This window comes from Bactrocera neohumeralis, chromosome 3 (genome assembly GCF_024586455.1).
Source record: "Bactrocera neohumeralis isolate Rockhampton chromosome 3, APGP_CSIRO_Bneo_wtdbg2-racon-allhic-juicebox.fasta_v2, whole genome shotgun sequence".
In the NCBI taxonomy this organism is placed as follows: domain Eukaryota; kingdom Metazoa; phylum Arthropoda; class Insecta; order Diptera; family Tephritidae; genus Bactrocera; species Bactrocera neohumeralis.
In genome coordinates, this window is record NC_065920.1 from 42,187,481 (window position 1) to 42,194,930 (window position 7,450).

General features: G+C 36.4%; 1 long non-coding RNA gene across 1 annotated transcript; it reads right to left on the bottom strand.

Moving 5' to 3' along the window:
* Positions 1 to 320: 320 nt before the first annotated feature.
* On the bottom strand, positions 321 to 7,227 carry LOC126752721 (uncharacterized). The gene is made up of 2 exons (XR_007666021.1): positions 6,295 to 7,227; positions 321 to 527 (listed from the first exon to the last, which is right to left on the bottom strand). It is a non-coding gene; the product is annotated as an uncharacterized LOC126752721 (long non-coding RNA).
* Positions 7,228 to 7,450: the final 223 nt, after the last annotated feature.

Below are 7,450 nucleotides of genomic sequence, written 5' to 3' on the forward strand. Positions count from 1 at the left end.
GAGCGCGAGAGCCGAAGTATGCGCACGCGTATGATAAACACGAGTGTGTGCGAGTGTTCTTGCCTGCTTCTATGCTATTTTTCACTGCTACCACTTGCTGCTGCTGTTGCTCTCGCCTTTCGAAATGTAACCGTTCAACGACAAGACAACAGTTGTTGCACGCTTGTTATTCGAGTGTTGATGGCGCATGCGCATGCGTGTGCTAAATGCAACGCGCTTTGTTGCAAGCTGCCACCTTGTTTGCAGCAAATTTGCAATAACGGTATTTTTTTCTGCCGCTGCACTTGATTAATGTGTTTTAATTAGCAATTGCAATGCACTTATTTCACCTTTTTGCTGTTGCTGTTACAATTAATTGTTTGCGTTGTTTTTTCACGCACGGCTGCGCTGTAATTTTTTCCGTTTTATTTTTACAAATGCCGTTTATTGCGTGTTTATTTAATATTATTTACATTTGTTTTGTTTTACTGAGTATGGCATACAAATTACGAATTTATTACCGCTTTCATAGAACATCACCTTTTTCTCTGCAACATAAAAATAACATTAAATTTCAATGGTTTTAATATAGATATATGTATATATGTACATATGTGTGGCTTTTTGACTGCAAACACATTTCTGCGAAGGGAGTGGGTGGCGGTGTGCTTGTTGTGCGCGTTATTAATTTATATGAGCTTTCATTTATTTTACACAAGTTGCACAATATTTTCGTCACGATCAGTGTGTTCAAGTTGTCCTTTGTTGTTGTTGTTTGTAGTTTGTATTTATTTATTGCTGCACCGTTTGGCAATATTTCATCGCCATTGTGACGAGGCGACGCAACAGACGGCATTGGTTGAGTGACGTGCGGCTGCTTCACAATTATTTGCACTAATTGAGCAATAAATTATAATTTGTTGTATAAACTTTTGTTGCAATTTCAGTTATGCAGTTGTTTATGCATATTAAATGAATTTAATTCACGATATGTAGTTGCAGTTAGTGTATTCAACCGCGCCGCGCCGCTGGTAGCGCTGAGAAGCCTACAAGTTATTTAGGTTAGGTTTTCTTGTTAAAACTTGTCAGTCTATATTGTGAATTATACCTATTTTCTTGGCATTAACTCATTAAATAAATGCAATACATAGGTTAGGTTAGGTTAGTCTGGTAGGGTAGTATGCCAAGCACAGATCATTCTAGTCCCTTGCGATAGCAGATAGAGTTCAGTTGCGAGGTTCATGAGGAGTAATCATTCCTTAGGATGCCTGTGCTTGACGCGAACTACAACAGACTCTATGTCCTCACTATCTATACCTCTTCTAGTGACTCGCGCCATACGGCTACCAGTTGCTTTAACGTCATACATGTATATACGTACAAACTTATTCAAAATCCCGAACCTAGGAGCATGTTTATTTACCCTCTCTAAGTTTATATTTTTAGAAGTACACCGCTCTTTGAATCCAATGACCACGAAGCTCTCTCTAATATTTTTTAATAGTACAATAAAAATTATGACGTTTAAATTTATGACATTTACATCACTGAACTTTACAAGATGTCATCTAGGAAAATTTTTTTGTCCTCATAAAAGTTATAGTAAAAGTCATGTAAGACTATGTTCACAAGCGGACTCTTTTGTCGCCCAAACCGTTTGTTTGTAGACGCAGGGAGAAGAGAAAAGTTTAAGGCACTGTGCCGTTCGTGTTCCGATGGCATGATTTCTGTTTTTTTCGTAACAGTTCACGGCTTGTTAATACAGAACTCCTTTCCATATTCCATTGTTGCAATTTGAAACAGAATGAATGCTTCCATTATGTACGCAAATTTGAATATTTGAATTTGAATATTAATATCATTAGAGTTAAAGAAAAAGAGATAGTTAGCATAAAATTTAGCCAAAGAAGCGTATAAAATTTGAGAATGTGAAATGAAAGGAAATTCTGAAAATCCGACTCAAGTTGTCGGACTCGTGTCGGTCAAGTGAATGCAATGAGCGATACCGAAACAAAATTTGAGCGACAAAAAAGCATTTGTGTCAACACAGTCTTAGTACGAAGTGCGCAGTTCGATTACTTCTAATCAGAAGATTTGGATCTGTAATTTACCGAAATGCACGAATTTTCGATTCATTGAAACGAAATTTTAAATATGTAACTATCTTAAAGCTAAATTGGGTTGTTTTGAAATCTACAATTAATGAAATAAAATATATGAAAATACTATACTAAATAATTACAGCGATCGTATTCTTAAACATTTTTCCGTCACAATCAAAGATATACTACTATGTATGTACGAAATTCCGTAGATTTTTATTCTCTCAATATGCAGGCTAGGTGTAATTTGGGGTTAGAAGATGCAAGAGTTGACAAAGTTGTCTGAAAAATAATACAGTTTCTACATATAGTTATGTCATCCGCTCTCTTAAAGAGCTCTTTTTCAATATTTTTTTTGTGATATATAACATGACAGTAGATAGAGTCAGCGCGTAATTGATACCCCGATTATAATTTTCAAACCGGATAAGGATAAAGCATACCACTTACAGCAGTGTTCCATATAATGAGAGCTTATATGCTTTCTTAACTCAATTTAACTCCTCTATGGTTTGAGTTTGTACTTATTTTGAATATTTACTCGGATTAGTTAGACGTTCCAAAATTCCTTTGAATTAGTATAAATAGTAAAATTCTTGATACTTCCGAATAACTTCACCATAGTGATATCTACGTATATTTCAAATAAAGATGGTAAACGAATGGATTACTTTCAAGGGAGAACACTTAAGCGCCATTTTTTGCACTTTCGAAGTGTTCCTGTTATAAATAGATAAATGGCTATGTACATTAGAGTGGGTCCAGTTTTTCTATACAATCGCATATGGGAAAAATATTCTACGTATCATTCTGAACATTTTCGCTTTACAGACTTTGGGTTTAAAACCGGTTTCGACCGAAGTTTATTAAATCTAAATTATCGGTTGTGTGGAAGATATCAATATAATTTCAAAATGCTCCTTGGTATTAAATTTCATTCCGACATCTCAAAAATATACGAAAACATTTTTATGATATCTAAAAAACTTTGCCTTAAAACTCGATATACGCATAGTCTCTTAGGCAAAGTTCTTCAGAATGATTCGTAGAATATTTCCCGCATATACGATTTTGCTGTTCTCAACTTTTTCTCTAAATTAACCCGCTTTAATATACATACACATATGAAATGACCGATTCACATACAACTTTCATCAGTTAGCTTGCCAGTTCATACTTTAACAACAAAGCGAAAAAGAAAAGGATTGTTAGAACAAACAATATGCTTTCTGTTCTTCTCTCTATAACAAAAATTGTAAGCGTTGCTTCAAAAAGCGTACGTGAAGCACAAAAACTTTAAGCGATACAGTAAACGTGTATACTTTAACCTCTCGCTCCACCTTCTAGTCCTTAGTCTGTCTCCATAATATTTGTATACCCTGAACAGGGTATATTAAGTTTGCCACGAAGTTGGTAACACCCGGAAGGAAGCGTCGGAGACACTATAAAATATATATGTATATAAATGATCAGTATGTTGAGCTGAATCGATTTAGCCATGTCCGTCTGCATATATGTATGTATGTGTACGAACTAGTCCCTGAGTTTTTATACCCTGAACAGGGTATATTAAGTTTGCCACGAAGTTTGTAACACCCAGAAGGAATCGTCAGAGACCCTATAAAGTATATATATAAATGATCAGTATGTTGAGCTGAGTCGATTTAGCTATGTCCGTCTGTCTGTCTGTCCGTCTGTCTGTATATATACGAACTAGTCCTTCAGTTTTTAAGATATCGTTTTGAAATTTTGCAAACATCATTTTCTCTTCAAGAAGCTGCTCATTTGTCGGAACGGCAGATATCGGACCACTATAACATATAGCTGCCATACAAACTGAACGATCGGAATCAAATGCTTGTATGGAAAACTTTCACATTTTATAAGATATATTCACAAAAGTTGGCACAGATTATTTTCTAAGATAATAATGCAATATCGGAAGAAATTGTTCAGATCGGTTAACTATAGCATATAGCTGCCACACAAACTGAACACATAGTTACTAAAAGAAATGCACCAGTGAAGGGTATATTAGCTTCGGTGCAGCCGAAGTTAACGTTTTTTCTTGTTAATCTTCCATATCACCCAAGCCAATAAGCTAATGCGCTGTTGCTTAATAGTTTGGATACGCTTGCCTTCTCAGCGTCTATATGACGTCCTCTTAGTCGTATAAATAAATCGTCGGAATTACCGTTACTCGTACACTACCAGACACTATATTTTAATGGGCACACACACGAATTTACACGTGTAGTTTGGTGTGAGCGCCCGCGCTTTGGCTTCAAACTCATAAATCATAATTTGCTGCCACTGGCTTGAGTGCCTGCTGTTTATTATTTTAATATTTTCCACACCATTTTTATTATAATTTCTGTTTGTTACACTCATAATGCTTTTTACGAGTCTCGCGCATTTAATAAACCATACTCTATGTACATCCATACATATGTATGTATGTTTGTATGTGTATGTTTATGTTTGTATGTATTCAGCTAGGCATTTTGTTTTTATTTTGTGTTTTTAATTTTATTATGAAATGTGGCATTTAATTTATTATGAACACGTATAGCGGATGTGGTAAGAGATGCGGGTCGTCGCGCGCGCACACACACACCCATACATATACATCAACGCCCACAAACACACGCGAAAATATTTGAGCATAAAGCCATGGCAGAAGTGGATGGCGCATATGCATACGCATACACAAATACGTGTGTATATGTTTGTTTGTTTGTGTGTGTGTGCTATTATAGGAAGTGGGCGCGCGCAAATTCTAAAAATTACCAAATCAAACCGTTAACCGCACAGCGGATACGACAAAACGTTTGGTGGCAAGAAAACATGCGATAATATGGAATGTATGTATGGATGTATGTATGTGTAACAGTGTATTTTTGTGGGAAGTCTTTGTGGCCGACTTCGTCAGCAATAAATGTTTACTGCACTTACATATGTGTAAGTATGTGTATAGAGGATATTTAAGTAGTATACATACATATGTATATAGTATAATGCTGTAAGCGCTTTGACTGCCGCTTGTGTTTGTGGGTGTAGTTTTCGCATACCAATTGCGCGTTGCACAAACTCACACTCACACTCTCGCAGGCTGCCGCGCCATTTCGTGCGCCTCACTGGCGCTTTATGCAAAAAAAGTTTGCGTCAATAATTGGTTATTTTTTCAATTAAAGCGCATTTTCGCCGCGACCACGGTATTATGGCGTTCTGTGAAACAGTAAATTTACCGTAATTAAATTTGTATTAATTTACGCCACACACACACTAGTACACGTCTGCGTTATAAGCACTATCAAGTCAATTTATTGCACAATATACATACATACATATGTGTGAAATATGATCACGGCAGTGTAATGATCTGGTAATTGGTGCATTTTAGCATGGCATTAACAACTCTGTATTCGATTAAGCACGTAAAATCGAATTTGAAATTAAATTTTCGAAAGTTTATTACGCTGACGGTTGGTTTTTTCTTGTTGTCCCGGTAATGGAAACTGTGGAAATGCTGGATTTTTTGCGGTTTTCAAGCAATTGGTTTTTTATATATGTATGTACAACAAGCACTACGTTATAAAATAATACCTTTTATGTATTTTTTTAAGTTTATTTAATGCTGTTTTTTTCCTGCTTTTGTTGCGTTTAATATTTCCTCTCGTGTATTTTTCACATTTAAATTAAATTGTCATTTTTATTGCAGTCACTTTACAATGTACCATTTCTATGCACAGTAAGTTGTCACATTTTATTGCCGCCAATAATTGCTGTGCAACAATTTACACTGTATTTAAATGACTTTGTGCGCTGACAGCTTTTTCTGCGTACGCTTTTGCACGTTGCTTTTTCCTTTGCGCAATTATTACTTAGGTGGCAACATCCGGCAGTTAACAAGCCATAATTTCAATAAATATTCAATGCTTTTAAATTAATATATCACTTCCGTTGCTTGCTATTTATAAAGCGCTTACGTGTGCAACGTCTTTTTTACAAGCATTTAACCGTTAGATAATTTCATGCGACAAACAAGTTTGATAGCAAGAAAATCAGCCGTTAAATTGCTGTTATAAATGGTTTAAGAAATGCATTCTAGTGCACTGATACAAAAAAAAAATAAATCACATTTTTTGTAAACACGCCGCTGACGCCACTCCAAACGCTTTCGATATGTGTTGCAACTAACCACATTACCTACCACTTTTGCCACTTGCACCGAACCATGCATTTTACACCTTTCACCAAGTAAATTATATGTGTTAATATGTTTTGTTGTTTTTATTCTTGTTGTTGTTACAATTTTCGACACAAATTATTCTATATAACGTCACGATTTCATATGATTTGCTAGAGCGGCGGCCCGCGCGCGCCACTTTGTACGTGAAATAACAAAATTCGACTGAAAATCTATAAACATTCGCCACAATGCTGTGTTGGTAGTAGTAGTAGTGGTAGTGGTGGCAGCGGCGGCGGCATTGTATACTTCCCATGCGATAGTGTGTCGAGCGGCTGCGGCGGCAGCAGCGGATTCTCCCATAGTCATCGTCGCATGCCACACACCAACGGCAACGATTACGATGACTACGACTACGACGACGACGACGCCGATGACTACGACAAAAACATCTTCGGCAGCGGTTGAGTTTTGTATAACAAACGACAAAAAATAATTGAGAAAAAACATTTATGATACAATAACAAGCAAATAACAACTACAAAAGCAAACAACAAAAACTCTGCTACTAAATTAGTGTTGCCATTTGCCTTTGAACACTTTATGCCGCCAACTGCACTCATATATTTCATATTGTTGCTATTTTTGTAGTCGCTTTCAACAAGTGCGCCGACAACTCTTTAAGAGCTCACCTACGCGCTCACCTAGCAGTAAGTTCTCACCATCAATAATAGCCGTCAGCCACTTTCGGACGCACTCTTTGCTACTCAACACAACTCATTGTGCTTGCTGTTTTAGCTTTGTTGGTTTCATAAAAGCTCAGTGGCGCTCCAATATGGCCGTACATGCGCAACGGAAAGCTCTCTTTGTATAAAGTAAATAAAAACCGTCACATTTGTATTGTACTCTATTTATTTATCTCTTGCCATTAGTTTGAAAACAAGTTATTGCTTTGCGCTTCTTATTTGCCTTGTTTCACACTCAGCACTGAGAAAAGTCGCGCCGCTGTGGGAGACCAGTGAGTGCCAATATTTATGAGTACCAAATATGTATCAGATTTGTGATGGAATAGTAGTAGCATTAGGTGTAATTGTCAGGCCGCACGAAAAAGTGTAGCAGAATAGTAGTATTTTACTAGTATTTTCGTACTTTAGTATTTTATTTAACTTTATAATTCTAT